The sequence below is a fragment of the Cherax quadricarinatus genome, chromosome 39 (genome assembly GCF_038502225.1).
Source record: "Cherax quadricarinatus isolate ZL_2023a chromosome 39, ASM3850222v1, whole genome shotgun sequence".
NCBI lineage: Eukaryota > Metazoa > Arthropoda > Malacostraca > Decapoda > Parastacidae > Cherax > Cherax quadricarinatus.
Window position 1 is genome coordinate 14,586,551 of NC_091330.1, and position 20,000 is coordinate 14,606,550.

Here is a 20,000-nt window from a genome sequence, read left to right on the forward strand (position 1 = left end):
AAAGCTCATGGAGCGGGGAGAGAGAGGGCCTAGTAGCAACCGGTGAAGAGGCGGGGCCAGGAGCTAGGACTCGACCCCTGCAACCACAAATAGGTGAGTACACTCACACACACACACACACACGCACACACACGCACACGCACACACACACAGACACACACACGCACACACACGCAGACACACACACACACACACACACACACACACACACACACACACACACACACACACACACACACACACACACACACACACACACACACACACACACACACACACTGGTCCTAGGTCAGTCCTAGGACCAGTGCTGTTTCTGGTATTTGTGAACGACATGACGGAAGGAATAAACTCCGAAGTGTCCCTGTTTGCAGATGACGTGAAGTTGATGAGAAGAGTTCATTCGATCGAAGACCAGGCAGAACTACAAAGGGATCTGGACAGGCTGCAGACCTGGTCCAGCAATTGACTCCTGGAGTTCAACCCCACCAAGTGCAAAGCCATGAAGATTGGGGAAGGGCAAAGAAGACCGCAGACGGAGTACAGTCTAGGGGGGCCAGAGACTACAAACCTCACTCAAGGAAAAAGATCTTGGGGTGAGTATAACACCAGGCACATCTCCTGAAGCGCATATCAACCAAATAACGGCTGCAACATATGGGCGCCTAGCAAACCTCAGAAGAGCATTCTGACATCTTAATAAGGAATCGTTCAGGACCCTGTACACCGTGTACGTTAGGACCATATTGGAGTATGCGGCACCAGTTTGGAACCCACATCTAGCCAAGCACGTAAAGAAACTAGAGAAAGTGCAAAGGTTTGCAACAAGACTAGTGCCAGAGTTAAGGGGTATGTCCTACGAGGAGAGGTTAAGGGAAATCGACCTGACGACACTGGAGGACAGGAGAGATAAGGGGGACATGATAACGACATACAAAATACTGAGAGGAATTGACAAGGTGGACAAAGACAGGATGTTCCAGAGATTGGACACAGCAACAAAGGGTCACATTTGGAAGTTGAAGACACAGATGAATCACAGGGATGTTAGGAAGTATTTCTTCAGTCACAGAGTAGCCAGGAAGTGGAATAGTTTGGGAAGCGATGAAGTGGAGGTAGGATACATACATAGCTTTAAGCAGAGGTATGATAAAGCTCACGGTTCAGGGAGAGTGATCCAGTAGCGGCCAGTGAAGAGGCGGGGCCAGGATCTAGGACTCGACCCCTGCAACCTCAACTAGGTGAGTACAACTAGGTGAGTACACACTTGGAAGATGAAGACTCAGATGAATCACTGGGAAGTTAGGAAGTATTTCTTCAGTCACATGGTTGTCAGAAAATGGAATAGTCCGGGAAGTGATTTAGTGGAGCAGGATCCATACATAGTTTTAAGAAGAGGTATGATAAAGCTCATGAAGCAGGAAGAGTGACCCAGTAGCGGCCAGTGAAGAGGCGGGGCCAGGAGCTGTGAATCGACCCCTGCAGCCTCAATTAGGTGAGTACACACACACACAAGTCGAACTAATTTTTACAGAAGGGACAACACGACCATAGCTATGCTCCTGTAGCTACAAATAAGCAATTACAAATAGGTAATCACACATACGCCATAAGTACTAAAAGGAGGAGTGGAAAAATGGGTGAAATTAGAATACAGAGTTACAACATGTCATGAGAGACCAAGACCCTATTGAACAGCCGTATCACTGTATCACTGACTTGTATACTGTTCAGAGAAAGGGTTGAGCACCAGGACTATGCTACAGAACCCTAACATGGATTTTGGGAAGATAAGTGCTGCCTTCCTAAGCTACTGGACCTCCATGACAAAATGATGGCACTCAAACCACAAAGACGAGGATGGGTCAAATGTATATTCCTGAACTTCAGGAAAGTATTTGGCATTGTACCCCGCCAGAAATTGACGCACAAATTCGAGGAGCAATCAAGGATACAAGGTACAGTGCTACAATGGATCAGAGATTGTTGGGAGGGTTCCTTGGAGATATTATGGCTGAAGATGAACACACTTGGTTGGTAGATATCACTTATATTGGCAGAGTCATGAGGGGAGTATAGCCCAGCCTACCTGTGTCGCCTATGCCTATACTGGAACTGAGAGAGGGGCAGAGCCTCTGACGCTCACATGTGGTATCACGTGACGTCATATACTTGCCTCTAGGCCTAGCAAGGGATCGTCTATATAAAATATAAAGATGGTACTAACTACAATATTCAGATATGCTACACAAACATATACAGGAGATCAGCAACTATGCTGACAAGATTACCTAACAAGCAGAAGACGAAGGATGAGAGTAAGGGCAAACGTTTCAGGATGGGGAAAGTGTAACAAGTGGGGTTCCCCAAGGATCAGTACATGGACCATTAATATAACTTACTAGAGGAGACTGAATCCTATGTGTCATTGTTTACCGATGATATAAAGCTAACTGAGAAGAATGAAAACAGAAGATAGAGTCAGGTTGTAAGAGTGGTCAAGAAAGTGGCTATTGGAGTTTAACCTAAATAAGTATAGTCATGCAAGTTGGGGAGGGAGAGGGACGGCAAGGCATGTATTACGTCTTCAGAGGAATGAATATACAAATATCGCTGAAGGAGAAAGATTTTTACGGTGAACATAACACCCAACGTATCGCCAGAGGCACACATACATCACATAACATCTGCAGTATACCCGAGGTTAGATGTTTGCTGGACGACATTCACTAACCTCAATAATCTCTCAGGATGCTGTGCATATGTGTCAGGCCTGTCACAGGGTATGTACGAAAATTCTAGAAGGTCCAGGGGATTTGCAACAATACTAGTCCCTGGGCTGAGAAGACTGAGTTATGAGGAGAAACTGAATGAACTGACTCTGACCACTTTAGAGGAGAGAAGGAACAGGGGCGACATAATTGCGACACACAAGATACTCTGAAGATTTGACAGGGTAGATAAAAAAGATTGTTTGTAATGCGAAGCACACTGGCAGGATGGCGTAGATAGACACTAAAATAGGCCGTCAAATAAGGTCTAAGGAAGACACCAGAGAGCTGTCGGTTGATCTAGATGAGTTGTTGTTGTTGGAGAAGTGTCAGAAAAGAAAAAAAAAAGAAAAATGTCAAACTGAATGCAGAAACCCTCAGGAGCTCTGCTTACTAGTAACATAAAGTCAAAACAACAGAGGCACAAATATTCACATAAACACTATTAGGATTCTTGACTTTATATCATAAAAATATAAAGAACAGAAATCCTCGGGTTATACTTCTGGTGTTTGCATTAAAGAATTGACATAGGTATGTCCTCTGGAAAACGTGGAGCTACGCTGAAAGCGAGACGTATGAGCAAGTTTGGTAGCTTTACTGACGAGACGTTTCGCCCCACTCAGTAGGCTTCTTAGGTCTAAATACAGAGTGGTGGTGGTGGTCATAGTGGTGGTTGCAGTGGTGGTTGTGGTGGTTGTAGTGGTGGAGGTGATGGCATGAGTTGTGGTGGTGGACGTGGTAGTGATGGTGATTTTAGTGGTGGTGGTTGTGGTTGTTGCAATGGTGATGGTGGTGCTACTGGTGGTGGTGTTTCTGGCAGTGGTAGTGGTGGTGGTGGTACATCTGGCAGTGGTAGTGGTGGTGTTTACAGTGATGGTGGTGGCAATGGCAGTGGTGGTGCTGATGGTGGTTGTTGCAGTGGTGGCGGTGGTGGTGGTGGTGATGGTGGTGGTGATGGTGGCGGTGGTTGTGGTAGTGTTGGTGGTGGTGGTGATGATGGTGGCGGTGGTGGTGGTGGTAGTGGTGGTGGTGGCGGCGGCGGTGGTGGTGGTGGTGGCGGCGGTTGTGGTGGTGGCAGTGGTAGTGGTGGTGGTGGTGGAGGTGGCGGCGGTGGCGGCGGTGGTGTTTGCAGTGGTGGTGGTAGAAGGGCGTGATGAGAAATGGCTTGAGAAAGCTGAGTTTAGAACAATCTGAACATTGAGTATGCCGTGTGAGAGGCTCGAACCACCGTCCAAGAATACTAATGTTTCTTACTCTCATTCTTCTCAGACTCTCTTCATAGCACTCGCAACACCAGCAGAGACGGAGGCCCTACATAGAGAGGGTGAAGGAGGGTAGAGAGAGGGAGGGAAGGAAGGATGCTGAAATTAACACTAGACTATTGTGGATTCCCTCCCAAACAGATCTCCAGGAGCTTGGTACAGTCAGGGATTTAGCCACATTAGAAATAAACAACGAGTTGGAGAGGGAAGGTGGGAAAGGATTGAGGGAGGGAAGTATAGAGGATGAAAGGGAGAGAGGGAGAGTAGGAAGGAAGATTGGATGGAGATGACATCTTCCCTACAGCATCTCGCTACATCCATTACATTCTTCTCACTCCTGCCTTAATAATCTTCGTTCTTCAGGTGTATTCACTTGGCTTGAAAACAACAACAAAAACTTTATAGGGACGAAACGTTGTACGGACGAAACGTTGCCTAAATAAAGTTTCATATAACTTTAATGTTTGTCTTTATTACCTACATAATGTCGGTATTCGTATTCCATTATTTGTTATAAGTGTCTTGTAGCACGTCTCGCCCACGCTAATATAACACTAATACTACTACTACTGCTAGTAGTAGTAGTAGTAGTAGTAGTAGTAGTAGTAGTAGTAGTAGTAGTAATAGTAGTAGTAGTAGTAGTAGTAGTAGTAGTAGTAGTAGTAGTAGTAGTAGTAGTAGTAGAAGTAGTAGTAGTAGTAGTAATAGTAGTAGTAATAGTAGTAGTAGTAGTAGTAGTAGTAGTAGTAGTAGTAGTAATAGTAGTAGTAATAGTAGTAGTAGTAGTAGTAGTAGTAGTAATAGTAGTAATAGTAGTAGTAGTAGTAGTAGTAGTAGTAATAGTAGTAGTAATAGTAGTAGTAGTAGTAGTAGTAGTAGTAGTAATAGTAGTAATAGTAGTAGTAGTAGTAGTAGTAGTAGTAGTAATAGTAGTAGTAATAGTAGTAGTAGTAGTAGTAGTAGTACTTTAGCGCTCCACTACTATATGTCTCCTTTTTATATCATTGTATTATACTGAGAGAGATCATCTCATACAAAGACACCTAGGTGCTGCACATGTGTTTTATTCATCAACCTGAGGTGTTTCGTACGTATGTGTGTGAGAAGGAAGGTTAAGATAAACACCTTAATAAAGGCATTGACGACCTTAGTGGGTGAAGAAGACGCTTGGTTTAGTGGGTGATGGTGAAGACACTTGGTTTAGTGGGTGAAGGAGAAGACACTTGGGTTAGTGGGTGAAGGAGAAGATACTTAGTTTAGTGGGTGATGGTGAAGACACTTGGTTTATTGGGTGATGGTGAAGACACTTGGTGTAGTGGGTGATGGTGAAGACACTTGGGTTAGTGGGTGAAGGAGAAGACACTTGGTTTAGTGGGTGAAGGAGAAGACACTTGGTTCAGTGGGTGAAGGACAATACGCTTGGTTTAGTGGGTGATGGTGAAGACACTTGGTTTAGTGGGTGAAGGAGAAGACACTTGGTTTAATGGGTGAAGGAGAAGACACTTGGTTTAGTGGGTGATGATGAAGACACTTGGTTTAGTGGATGAAGGAAAAGACACTTGGTTTAGTGGGTGAAGGAGAATACACTTGGTTTAGTGAGTGAAGGAGAAGACACTTGGTTTAGTGAGTGATGGAGAAGACACTTAGTTTAGTGGGTGAAGGAGAAGACACTTGGTTTAGTGGGTGATGGAGAAGACACTTGGTTTAGTGGGTGAAGGAGAAGACACTTGGTTTAGTAGGTGAAGGAGTAGACACTTGGTTTAGTACGTGAAGGAGAAGACACTTGGTTTAATAGGTGAAGGAGAAGACACTTGGTTTAGTAGGTGAAGGAGAAGACACTTGGTTTAGTAGGTGAAGGAGAAGACACTTGGTTTAGTAGGTGAAGGAGAAGACACTTGGTGTAGTAGGTGAAGGAGAAGACACTTGGTTTAGTAGGTGAAGGAGAAGACACTTGGTTTAGTAGGTGAAGGAGAAGACACTTGGTTTAGTAGGTGAAGGAGAAGACACTTGGTTTAGTAGGTGAAGAAGACACTTGGTTTATTCATAATACTACAACAACACACAGCTTTCTATAAATAACTCGTATACATTATAAATTGCTTAATCAAAGGAGCACCTTTGCCAGTCTCTTGGACTGTACCTTTGTATAAATGGTGCTGACAATGTCTCTGACTTCCTTTCTCTCTGTCTGGAGGCTTCTTGCCGACTGTGTCGTTCTGACTGGCTGACAGCTTGATTCTTGACTGGCTCAGTTCGGCAGTCATCCCCTCTCCCCATACCTGTCCATCGTTGACAGTGGTGAGTCGTTTCTGTGCTGGCGGCAGCCTGACACTCAGACCAAAGTTCTCCAACAACTAATTAAAGAAAATGAAGTTCTCCAGCAACCAATCACAGCAGATCATGTCGCAGTCGTATAAAACACCGTGAAAGCTTACGTTAGGTAAGGTTCCTCAGGAAACAGGACAAGTGTTTTCTGAAGTGAGTTTTATTCAGATGATGACCCGCCGTTAGAGCTTTTGGTCATCTGACCGAGGCCTTCCGCTAGCTTACCGGTTTACCTCTTTAAAAATTATGGTCGTAGTTATAACCATTTTTTACGTTTCCGTGAAAGCTGCAGCTAATATAGACACACAAACCAGGTAACTGGAAATCTTTTTTTAAAGCAGCGCTTCGCCTGCACAACGGCGATGCGGCTTTGAGGAGGAGTCATGTGTATACACGAACAACCGCACATATCAGAAAGAAGATTATGATGACGTTTCGGCCCGACTTTGATTATTTGACTAGTCACACTGGGTATGTTTACTGATGAAGCAGACCGTTAACCAGAAGTTAGGAAACGGATTCCACTAAGGATGAGGGGACTGATCACCTCAGACGACCTCTCTACTTCACCCACTGCCTCCAGGATTGAAAGTCACCCCTGTACTCGACTGATTCCCAGTGCTACACACGTATCTCACTCATCACCGTGTCGCCACTGTGTACCACTTGTAATGTAAGCCAATGCGTGGATCAACCACAATCTGCGAGTATTCACATATCATCCATCATAACACACTGAAAGTTGCATCCTGCCACATTACTGTGTAGTAATCCTTAGTTGTGTTATGCCAGCAGATGCTCAGCCATCTCACGGGTCTTTACCTGATGTGACAACCTGTCCTCCAATTAGGACCAGCCAATTTTCAGACTGGATTGCTTTAGGTTATAATAAGTTTGATTAGGTTAGCATATATTAACGCATGTCTCCGAACAGGCTGGAGGAAAACCAGTGACAGGATACTCTTTTCCTGTAGGAATGTTTCAGGTCAAGTCTTTATAATGTTCGTAATGGATATATGCAGCATGAAGGTTGAACCAGAAATACTTCGTATGTACATTTAATTCCCTTTGGCGTCTATGCGCTGTATGATTTACCTAAATAACTAAAATAATAATCAATACAGACAGTCCTCGATGACGCACTGACTTTCATGGGTTATCCTGGGTGGCTAACCCTCCCTACCCCAAGTTATCCTGGGTGGCTAACCCTCCCTACCCCAAGTTATCCTGGGTGGCTAACCCTCCCTACTACGAGTTATCCTGGGTGGCTAACCCTCCCTACCCCGGGTTATCCTGGGTGGCTAACCCTCCCTACCCCGGGTTATCCTGGGTGGCTAACCCTCCCTACCCCGGGTTATCCTGGGTGGCTAACCCTCCCTTCCCCGGGTTATCCTGGGTGGCTAACCCTCCCTACCCCGGGTTATCCTGGGTGGCTAACCCTCCCTACCCCGGGTTATCCTGGGTGGCTAACCCTCCCTACCCCGGGTTATCCTGGGTGGCTAACCCTCCCTACCCCGGGTTATCCTGGATGGCTAACCCTCCCTACTACGAGTTATCCTGGGTGGCTAACCCTCCCTACCCCGAGTTATCCTGGGTGGCTAACCCTCCCTACCCCGAGTTATCCTAGATGGCTAACCCTCTCTACCCCGAGTTATCCTGGGTGGCTAACCCTCCCTACCCCGAATTATCCTGGGTGGATAACCCTCCCTACTCCGAGTTATCCTGGGTGGATAACCCTCCCTACCCCAAGTTATCCTGGGTGGCTAACCCTCCCTACCCCAAGTTATCCTGGGTGGCTAACCCTCCCTACCCCAAGTTATCCTGGGTGGCTAACCCTCCCTACCCCGAGTTATCCTGGATGGCTAACCCTCCCTACCCCGAGTTATCCTGGGTGGCTAACCCTCCCTACCCCGAGTTATCCTGGGTGGATAACCCTCCCTACCCCGAGATTTCCTGGGTGGATAACCCTCCCTACCCCGAGTTATCCTGGATGGCTAACCCTCCCTACCCCGAGTTATCCTGGATGGTTAACCCTCCCTACCCCGAGTTATCCTGGATGGCTAACCCTCCCTACCCCGAGTTATCCTGGGTGGATAACCCTCCCTACCCCGAGTTATCCTGGATGGTTAACCCTCCCTACCCCGAGTTATCCTGGATGGCTAACCCTCCCTACCCCGAGTTATCCTGGGTGGATAACCCTATGGGCTAAAAAAAAAAAATCTTTTTACCACCACTGAGGGTGTATATACCGAGAGGTATATATCTCTCGGTGTATATATGTTAAAAGTGCAATCGCTATTTTAAAGATTAAAATATACTTAACAGGTGGTGAACAGGTGACATGCAGCCTTATTAATGACTCGTGTTATCCACAGAATAAACCCCATTAACCACATCAGCTCCAGTAGACATAAGTTTCTTTGTGTGACATATTTTGGGGAGTTATCGTAGGTAATTTACACATATATTGTTGAGTATGATAATTGTAGTTATGTGTACCTGTACCTAAATAAACATACACTTCATACGCTGAGAGTCAGGGGTTCGATTCCCGGCAAGGGTGAAAACACCTGCTGTCCCTGTTCACCCATCAGTAAAATGGATACCTGGGTGTTAGTCGACTGGTGTGGGTCGCATCCTGGGACAAAATTGATCTAATTTGCCCGAAATGCCGCGGGGGCGTTGACCCCCGGAACTCTCTCCAGGTAAATAACAAGCGACTTTCTATATAGGTAAGTATGTCATTGATGTCAGCTGGGACTGTATATCTTGTACATGTACTTGTAGAAATAAAGATATTATATTATTATTACTTAATCCCATTACTAATGGAGAACCCATCACTTTAGTTTCCTCAGTGAAATACCTCAGAAATCCCCTTTGACCCAAGCATGTCAGGAGAATTGTTAGGGAACAATGTGGTAAAGACAGCGAATGCTAGACTGAAGTTCCTCTACAGACAAGCACAGTGTCTACTACTGAGGCAAATAGGATTCTACGTCTAACTTTTATACAATGACACATAGATTACTCTTGTTCTACATGGTACTCTGCCTTGACAGAAAAAACTGAAAGATAGACTGCAAATCACCCAGAACAAAATGGTAAGATTCATCCTGGACCTGCGTCTAAGAGAACATGTAGGCCAGGATGAATTACAACAATTGGATATGCTGAATAATGAAGACAGAGTAAAACAACTAAAGTTAAATCAAGTTTATAAAAATGCTCACAAACAGTGTCCAGAAAATCTTGCTGCTAATTTAGTCAAGGCTGGGAACTGAAGCAGTCATAGTACTAGGGGGAGAGAACACAACTTTGTAGTACCCACAGTCAGTGGCCAGGCTTCAAACATCTTTTATTGTACAGCAATAAAGGAATGGAACATTGCCTGCACATGTCAAAGCCAGTCATAGCATGAAGCAGTTCAAAAAATGAGCCAAAACTTACCTAATGAATGTAGCGACAGAAAGGGAGGAGAATGATTTCTGGTATAACTAACATACATGTACCTATTACTGTGATCTGTCCTCTCTTTAGTGCAAATGTAAATAATTCAATTTACCGTAGTCCTAGAATATCTCCTTTTACTGATTAAAATAATAAGGTATTACAAGGACCACAATAGAAAGAAGTCACTGTGACTTTTCTGGGTTATTGTTATTATTAAAGATTTGCCGATATTCTCCCGGCCCGGACCTTTTCCAAGTGGTGGCCCGGCCTTGGCTCCCTGTCTAGGGAGTGTCTGAGACCTAAGTCTGCCATGGGAGGAGGCACAAGTACCCCGTCACCTTTGGGACCAACTGTCCCCAGGTCTAGCCACATTCCCCGCCCGCACGGGGCTCGTAGGGACAAGCTAGGCCTCTCTGGTCGGTCATCGCCGCCCCAAGGAGGTTTTGGGGAATGACAGTCTTGTGAGCTGTAAGCTCGGGCTCAGGCACCTACCCTGCCCTGGTGTCGATTCTTTCTGGGTTATCCTGGGTAATATACACATATGCTGCTATGTATGAAGACTTGTGTAACTCTATTGATATGTACCTATACCTAAATACCTAGGCATGATAGAGGTCTTCATTATAATTAATATTTTATAATAAGTGAACCATACATTGTAAGCTTCGCAAGAAAGTAAACATTTATTATTATTGTTATTTTTATTTATTATTTGTTATCAATAAAATTAAACTATTTTCCTGAGTCACTGCTGAACACAGAAGGAGAAACAGAAAACGGAATGTGTCTCCGAGTAACCTCTACAGCGTAAACTTAAACTGTGAATAAGTAAGTAAGTAAGTAAGTAAGTTTATTCAGGTATACACAAATACAGTTACATAGAATTATCATACATAGCAGCATATGTGTAGAGAACCTAGGATAACCCAAAAAAATCAGACAAAGTGACTTATTTCCATTGGGGTGAAGACTGTAAGTTGTTGTTCTTGAGTTGCCGGTACTCTCCCGGCCCGGGAGACAGTAAGTGTTTATTTACTCATTACTTACAAAAACGTTAGCAAAGCAATGGTCTTCAGGAAATACAAGTGTTACTGGCACACTCACACACACACTGCCCCCAACCCCCACATCAAAAACCTCACCCTTGCAGCTACCCCCTACGGGCACTCTGACCCCACCCCCCTCATCACAAACCCCACCCACACCAGAACCCCCCATAGGCCCCCACCAGGGCCCCCATTCCCCAACCCCAATATTCTCCCAGTACCACAGTGATAGAAAAGAAGCTGAAGGTTTGGTACACGAACGCAGACGGAATAACGAATAAATATGAGGAGTGGCACGAAAGAATCAATGAGAAATCCCCAGACATCATAGCAGTCACAGAAACGAAACTCACTGAGACAATAACAGACGTAATCTTCCCACCGGGATATCAGATCCTGAGGAAACATAGAAAGAGTAGAGGGAGAGGAGGGGTTGCACTGCTCGTAAAAAAAACAATGGGGATTTGAGGAAATGGAAGGCGTGGACGAGATTGGAGAAAGGGACTACATAGTAGGTACAATTCAGTCTGGGGAACATAAAGTAGTCATTGGAGTGATTTATAACCCACCACAGAACTGCAGGAGGCCAAGAGAGGAATACGAAGAGAACAACAGAGCGATGGTGGACACACTGGCTGAGGTGGCAAGAAGAGCTCTTTCGAGCAGAGCAACCTGGAGCCACATGGAGGTCCTGAAACATGGAGAGCCAAGATGATGGATGTGGTACAGGGAAACCTCATGCATCAACATGTCAGGGACACTACCAGAGAGAGAGGGGAGGATGAACCAGCTAGACTGGACCTTGTGTTAACCCTGAGCAGTTCAAACATTGAGGACATCACTTATGAGAGGCCCCTTGGAGCTAGTGATCACGTGGTTCTGAGTTATGACTATATAGTAGAATTACAAGTGGAAAGGGTAACAGGAATTGAATGGGAAAAGCTAAACTATAAAAGAGGGGACTACACAGGTATGAGGAACTTCCTGCAGGAGGTGCAGTGGGACAGAAAACTGGTAGGAAAGTCAGTAAACGAGATGATGGAATATGTAACAACAAAATGCAAGGAGGCATAGGAAAAGTTTGTTCCCAAGGGCAATAGAAATAATAAGAAGACCAAAGCGAGTCCTTGGTTTACCCGAAGGTGTAGGGAGGCAAAAACTAAGTGCACTAGAGAATGGAAAAGGTACAGGAGGCAAAGTACCCAGGAAAATAAAGAGATTAGTCGAAGAGCCAGAAACGAGTATACACAGATAAGGAGGGAGGCCCAGCGACAGTACGAAAACGACATAGCATGGAAAGTCAAGTCTGACCCGAAACTGCTGCATAGCCACATTAGAAGGAAGATAACAATCAAAGACCAGGTGATCAGGCTGAGGAAAGAAGGTGGGGAACTCACAAGAAACGATGAAGAGGTATGTGAGGAGCTCAACATGAGATTTAAGGAAGTATATACAATGGAGACAGGAAGGCCTCTGGGAGGACAGAACAGAGAGGGACACCAACAAGGAATATACCAATAAGTGTTAGATGACATACACACAACTGAGGAGCAAGCGCAGAAGCTGCTAAGGGACCCTGATACCTCAAAGGCAATGGGACAGGACAACATCTCCCTGTGGATCCTTAGAGAGGGAGCAGAAATCCTGTGTGTGCCACTAACCACAATCTTCAACACATCCCTTGAAACTGGACAACTACCTGAAGTATAGAAGACGGCAAATGTAGTTCCCATTTTTAAAAAGGAGACACAAAAGAGGCACTAAACTATAGACCAGTGTCACTGACATGTATAATATGCAAAGTCATGGAGAAGATTATCAGGAGGAGAGTGGTGGAGAACCTGGAACGGAACAAGAGTATAAACGCCAACCAGCACGGATTCATGGAAGGCAAATCCTGTGTCACAAACCTTCTGGAGTTTTATAATAAAGTAACAGAAGTAAGACACGAGAGAGAGGGGTGGGTTGATTGCATCTTCTTGGACTGCAAGAAGGCCTTCGACACAGTTCCTCACAAGAGATTAGTGCAGAAACTAGAGGATCAGGCGTGTATAACAGGAAGGGCACTACAATGGATCAGAGAATACCTGATAGGGAGGCAACAATGAGTCATGGTACGTTATGACGTATCACAGTGGGCACCCGTGATGAGTGGGGTCCCACAGGGGTCGGCCCTTGGACCAGTGCTATTTTTAGTATATGTGAATGATATGATCGAAGGGTTAGACTCAGAAGTGTCCCTGTTCGCAGATGATGTGAAAGTAATGAGGAGAATTAAATCAGATGAGGATCAGGCAGGATTTCAAAGAGACCTAGACAGGCTGGGCACCTGGTCCAGCAACTGGCTTCTCGAATTTAACCCCACCAAATGCCAAGTCATGAAGATCGGGGAAGGACAAAGAAGACTGCAGACGGAGTATAGGCTAGGTGACCAAAGACTGCAAACCTCGCTCAAGGAGAAAGTCTTCGGGTGAGTATAACACCGAGCACGTCTCAGGAGGCACACATGAACCAGATAACTGCTGCAGCATATGGGCGCCTGGCAAACCCGAGAACAGCATTCCGATACCTTAGCAAGGAATAGTTCAAGACACTGTACACCGTGTACGTCAGGCCCATAGTGAAGTATGAAGCACCTGTTTGGAACCCGCACTTGATCAAGCACGTCAAGAAATTAGGGAAAGTGCAAAGGTTTGCGACAAAGTTAGTTCCAGACCTAAAGGGAATGTCCTATGAAGAAAGATTAAGGGAAATCGGCCTGACGACACTGGAGGACAGGATGGTTAGGGGAGACATGATAACGACATACAAAATATTGCGTGGAATAGACAAGGTGGACAGAGACAGGATGCTCCAGAGAGGGAACACAGAAATAATGGGTCACAATTGGAAGTTGAAGACCCAGATGAGCCAAAGAGATGTTAGGAAGTATTTCTTCAGTCACAGAGTAGTCAGGAAATGAGATAGTGGAGGCAGGAATCATACATAGCTTTAAGATGAAGTATGATAAAGATCATGGAGCACGGAGAGAGAGAGGACCTAGTAGCGCTCAGTGAAGAGGCAGGGGCCAGGAGCTGAGTCTCGACCCCTGCAACCACAATTAGGTGAGTACACACAAACAGGATCCATACATAGCTTTAAGAAGAGCCACGATAAAGCTCATAGAGCAGGAAGAGTGACCCAGTAACGGCCATTGAAGAGGCGGGGCCAGGAGCTGTGAATCGACCCCTGCAACCACAACTAGGTGAGTACACACACACACATACATGCACAGGTTAACAAATTTCCCAAGATGTGCACTCTCATATAATAACCCTATACCGCATGAATTCGAAAGTATCCTGAGGCAAATCTTTACGAAAGTACTCAACCTTACTCTAGAGGGCGGGCAATAGGACCAAGCTACACTTCAGTCAGACTAGGTGTTAGTGTACTCAAGGCATCACAGACTGCACTACCTGCTTTTCTGTCCACATGTGTGGCATCCAGTGGACTTGTAGCAGTGATTCTCCCTGAACATCTTAAGGACAATGCTAGAGCTCATGACCAAAATTTCATTGACGGAGCCAGGCTAGGGGATAACTGAACGGGCTCTGAAACCAGACCAGCTCCCACCAACAACTACAGTCACACTGGGATGGCCCAGTAGTGGAGAATATAGCCTCAACAATGCTTCAAAGTGTGTCAGAGAAGGATAGAGCCTGCCTCCTGGCAGTGAGAGCTCCTCATGCAGGAGACTTTCTGTGGCTGTTCCCAACTCCTCCCTGGCCACACGTCTCGACGCACAGGTCATCCGAACACAGGTGTATATGCGGCAGTGAATCGGCAGACCAATTCGGGTACTATGGTCTTGTGTGCCGTAGATCCGAGGGAAAGATTGCAAGGCATGAAGAGGTTAATAACATCATCAAGAGGAGCCTCACAAGAGCCGGATGCCCAGCAATAAGAGAACCACCCCAAGTATGCAGATCGGATGGCAATCAACAGTATCCAAATGGTATCACCCATTAAGCCTGGACAGATGGCAAGCAGGTGGTGTGGGACTACACATGACTGATACCTACTGTGGCATGGAAAGAGTATGTAACCTTTATTCGGCGCATGTACACACCCTCATTTGCAGGCTATCTCCCCAACCAGCAAACCAGGTGACTGAGGGTTGACGATGGGGCCCCGTCGTTCAACCAGTACCCAGGTTCCAGCCAATAAGAAGATGGTTTTGGCAATCGCAGAGGCTATGTGGGTACCACTCTCCTGTCTGCCCTTGTCATTCCCATTCTAGAGCTGGTTGAAGCACGGTCTGCTCTCTAGTGGCTTCTATTCTGCCTTGCTTACTGTGGAGTGCACTAATACATATCACTGTACATAGTGTATATAGTGTACATACTTCTGTTCTAAATTGGTGAAGGATAATATAAGTCAAAAGTTTTTCTGCTGTGTTTATTTTGCTCCCTTTACACCCAGGATAACAGGCTATTTGAAATCCTGGGTTGTAATACCTATCTCCAATACACCAGGGAGGAAGGAGGGGCAGCTGCCAGCCTCAGGGAGTCCCAGAAGTCTAGAAAATATGGTAAACTTGCCCATCATTATTTAGTTCCTGATGAATTTAAATTAACTAATATTACTGTCACGAGGGACATGGTTATTAAACAGATAGACAAACTGAAGCAAAATAAATCCCTAGGACCCGATGAGTTGTTTTCCAGGGTACTTAAGGAATGCAAGATGGAGCTTAGTCAGCCATTAACGAATGTGTTTAATGCGTCCTTCCTTACCGGTGTTGTGCCAGAGTTGTGGAAGATGGCTAATGTGGTTCCTATATTCAAATCAGGGGATAAGTCCACTCCTTCAAATTACCGTCCAGTAAGCCTGACATCTATAGTGGGCAAGTTATTAGAATCAATTATAGCTGACATTATTGGAAGTCACCTTGAAGAGCATAATTTGATTAATGAATCTCAGCATGGGTTCACGAGAGGTCGTTCCTGCCTGACAAATTTACTGACGTTCTTCAATAGAACATTTGAGGCAGTGGACAGTGATAAAGAATATGATATTGTTTATTTGGATTTTAGCAAAGCCTTCGATAGAGTACCTCACAAGAGACTCTTAAGAAAAGTGGCAGCTCATGGTGTAGGAGGTAAAGTTCTAGCACGGATAGAGGCATGGCTTACCAATAGAAAGCAGAGAGTTACCATTAATGGAGTGAAATCTGAATGGGGATTAGTCACTAGTGGCGTCCCACAAGGATCAGTTTTAGGCCCTCTCTTGTTCATAATTTACATTAATGACCTTGATGAAGGGATTACGAGTGGCGGGAGTAAATTTGCTGATGATACAAAGATAGGCCGTATAATTCATTCTGAGGAGGATAGCAATAATCTCCAGGAGGATTTGGACAAATTAATGTCTTGGTCTGATAAATGGCAGATGAAGTTCAATGTGGATAAGCGTAAGGTACTAGTCCTTGGTAATGAAAATAACCCTCGAAGCTATAAACTAGGTGAAGTAGAGCTTGATCATACAGTATGTGAAAAAGACTTGGAAGTCATGGTAAGCAGAAATCTAAAGCCAAGACAGCAGTGCCTTAGTGTGCACAACAAGGCTAACAGATTACTAGGATTTATCTCTAGAAGTATAAATAACAGAAGTCCAAAAGTTATTTTACTGCTCTATACATCACTGGTGAGGCCTCATTTGGATTATGCCGCCCAGTTTTGGTCTCCTTACTACAGGATGGATATAGATTCATTGGAGAACATACAGAGAAGAATGACTAAAATGATTTACTGTGTAAGAAATCTCCCGTATGAAGATAGACTTAAAGCCTTAAATATCCACTCTCTGGAGAGACGTATAATGAGGGGAGATATCTAGATGAATGGTTCAGAGAACCGACATGTTGATAAATTAGACACATGTGCAACTCTTGGGTATCTTTATTGAGGAAACGTTTCGCCACACAGTGGCTTCATCAGTCCATACAAAGGAGAAACGTGAAGAGCAGGAGGAGAATGAGGTAATCAGTCCCTCAACCTTGAGTCGATGTAGTCAGTCCATCAAACTTGGTATTCTATTCATATATATATATATATATATATATATATATATATATATATATATATATATATATATATATATATATATATATATATATATATGTGTGTGTGTGTGTGTGTGTGTGTGTGTGTGTGTGTGTGTGTGTGTGTGTATTTGAGATAAAAAATAGTACGACCCAAAAAAGTGAAACAATGTGATGTATTTTTAGTGGTACTGTGTGTATCTTTCAGTGTATATACACTGAGAATTTATTTAGATCTCTATTTTCGGTGTAGTCTTAATGACCTTAGTGTAGTCGACAAGCTTGAAACCCCGTTAACCAAATGTCTAATTACCCTTCTTTCAAACTCCATAATTGTAGGTTCAGCGAGAGCTTTAATGGATAAAGCAGAGCAACTCTAGGTTCATCCACAACACTACTACTACGGATCATCCACAACGTTGCTACCACGGATCATCCACAACGTTGCTACCACGGATCATCCACAACGTTGCTACCACGGATCATCCACAACGTTGCTACCACGGATCATCCAGAACGTTGCTACCACGGATCATCCACAACGTTGCTACCACGGATCATCCACAACGTTGCTACCACGGATCATCCACAACGTTGCTACCACGGATCATCCACAACGTTGCTACCACGGATCATCCATAACGTTGCTACCACGGATCATCCACAACGTTGTTACCACGGATCATCCACAACGTTGCTACCACGGATCATCCACAACGTTGCTATCACGGATCATCCATAACGTTGCTACCACGGATCATCCACAACGTTGCTACCACGGATCATCCACAACGTTGCTACCACGGATCATCCACAACGTTGCTACCACGGATCATCCACAACGTTGCTACCACGGATCATCCACAACGTTGTTACCACGGATCATCAATAACATTACTACCACGGATCATCCACAACGTTGCTACCACGGATCATCCACAACGTTGCTACCACGGATCATCCACAACGTTGCTACCACGGATCATCAATAACATTGCTACCATGGATCATCCACAACGTTGCTACCACGGGTCATCCACAACGTTGCTACCACGGATCATCCACAAGGTTGCTACCACGGATCATCAATAACGTTGCTACCACGGATCATCCACAACGTTGCTACCACGGATCATCCACAACGTTGCTACCACGGATCATCCAGAACGTTGCTACCACGGATCATCCACAACGTTGCTACCACGGATCATCCAGAACGTTGCTACCACGGATCATCCACAACGTTGCTACCACGGATCATCCACAACGTTGCTACCACGGATCATATACAACGTTGCTACCACTTATCATCCACAACGCTGCTACCACGGATCATCTACAACGTTGCTACCACGGATCATCCACAACGTTGCTGCCACGGATCATCCACAACGTTGCTACCACGGATCATCCACAACGTTGCTACCACGGATCATCCACAACGTTGCTACCACGGATCATCCACAACGTTGCTACCACGGGTCATCCATAACGTTGCTACCACGGATCATCCACAACGTTGCTACCACGGATCATCCACAACGTTGCTATCACGGATCATCCATAACGTTGCTACCACGGATCATCCACAACGTTGCTACCACGGATCATCCACAACGTTGCTACCACGGATCATCCACAACGTTGCTACCACGGATCATTCACAACGTTGTTACCACGGATCATCCACAACGTTGCTACCACGGATCATCCACAACGTTGCTACCACGGATCATCCACAACGTTGCTACCACGGATCATCCACAACGTTGCTACCACGGATCATCCACAACGTTGCTGCCACGGATCATCCACAACGTTGCTACCACGGATCATCCACAACGTTGCTACCACGGATCATCCACAACGTTGCTACCACGGATCATCCACAACGTTGCTACCACGGATCATCCACAACGATGCTACCACGGATCATCCACAACGTTGCTACCACGGATCATCAATAACATTGCTACCACGGATCATCCACAACGTTGCTACCACGGGTCATCCACAACGTTGCTACCACGGATCATCCACAAGGTTGCTACCACGGATCATCCACAACGTTGCTACCACGGATCATCAATAACGTTGCTACCACGGATCATATACAACGTTGCTACCACGGATCATCCACAACGCTGCTACCACGGATCATCTACAACGTTGCTACCACGGATCATCTACAACGTTGCTACCACGGATCATCTACAACGTTGCTACCACGGATCATCTACAACGTTGCTACCACGGATCATCTACAACGTTGCTACCACGGATCATCTACAACGTTGCTACCACGGATCATCCACAACGTTGCTACCACGGATCATCTACAACGTTGCTACCACTGATCATCCACAACGTTGCTACCACGGATCATCTACAACGTTGCTACCACGGATCATCTACAACGTTGCTACCACGGATCATCCACAACGTTGCTGCCACGGATCATCCACAACGTTGCTACCACGGATCATCCACAACGTTGCTACCACGGATCATCCACAACGTTGCTACCACGGATCATCCACAACGTTGCTACCACGGGTCATCCATAACGTTGCTACCACGGATCATCCACAACGTTGCTACCACGGATCATCCACAACGTTGCTATCACGGATCATCCATAACGTTGCTACCACGGATCATCCACAACGTTGCTACCACGGATCATCCACAACGTTGCTACCACGGATCATCCACAACGTTGCTACCACGGATCATCCACAACGTTGTTACCACGGATCATCCACAACGTTGCTACCACGGATCATCCACAACGTTGCTACCACGGATCATCCACAACGTTGCTACCACGGATCATCCACAAAGTTGCTACCACGGATCATCCACAACGTTGCTGCCACGGATCATCCACAACGTTGCTACCACGGATCATCCACAACGTTGCTACCACGGATCAGCCACAACGTTGCTACCACGGATCATCCACAACGTTGCTACCACGGATCATCCACAACGATGCTACCACGGATCATCCACAACGTTGCTACCACGGATCATCCACAACGTTGCTACCACGGAT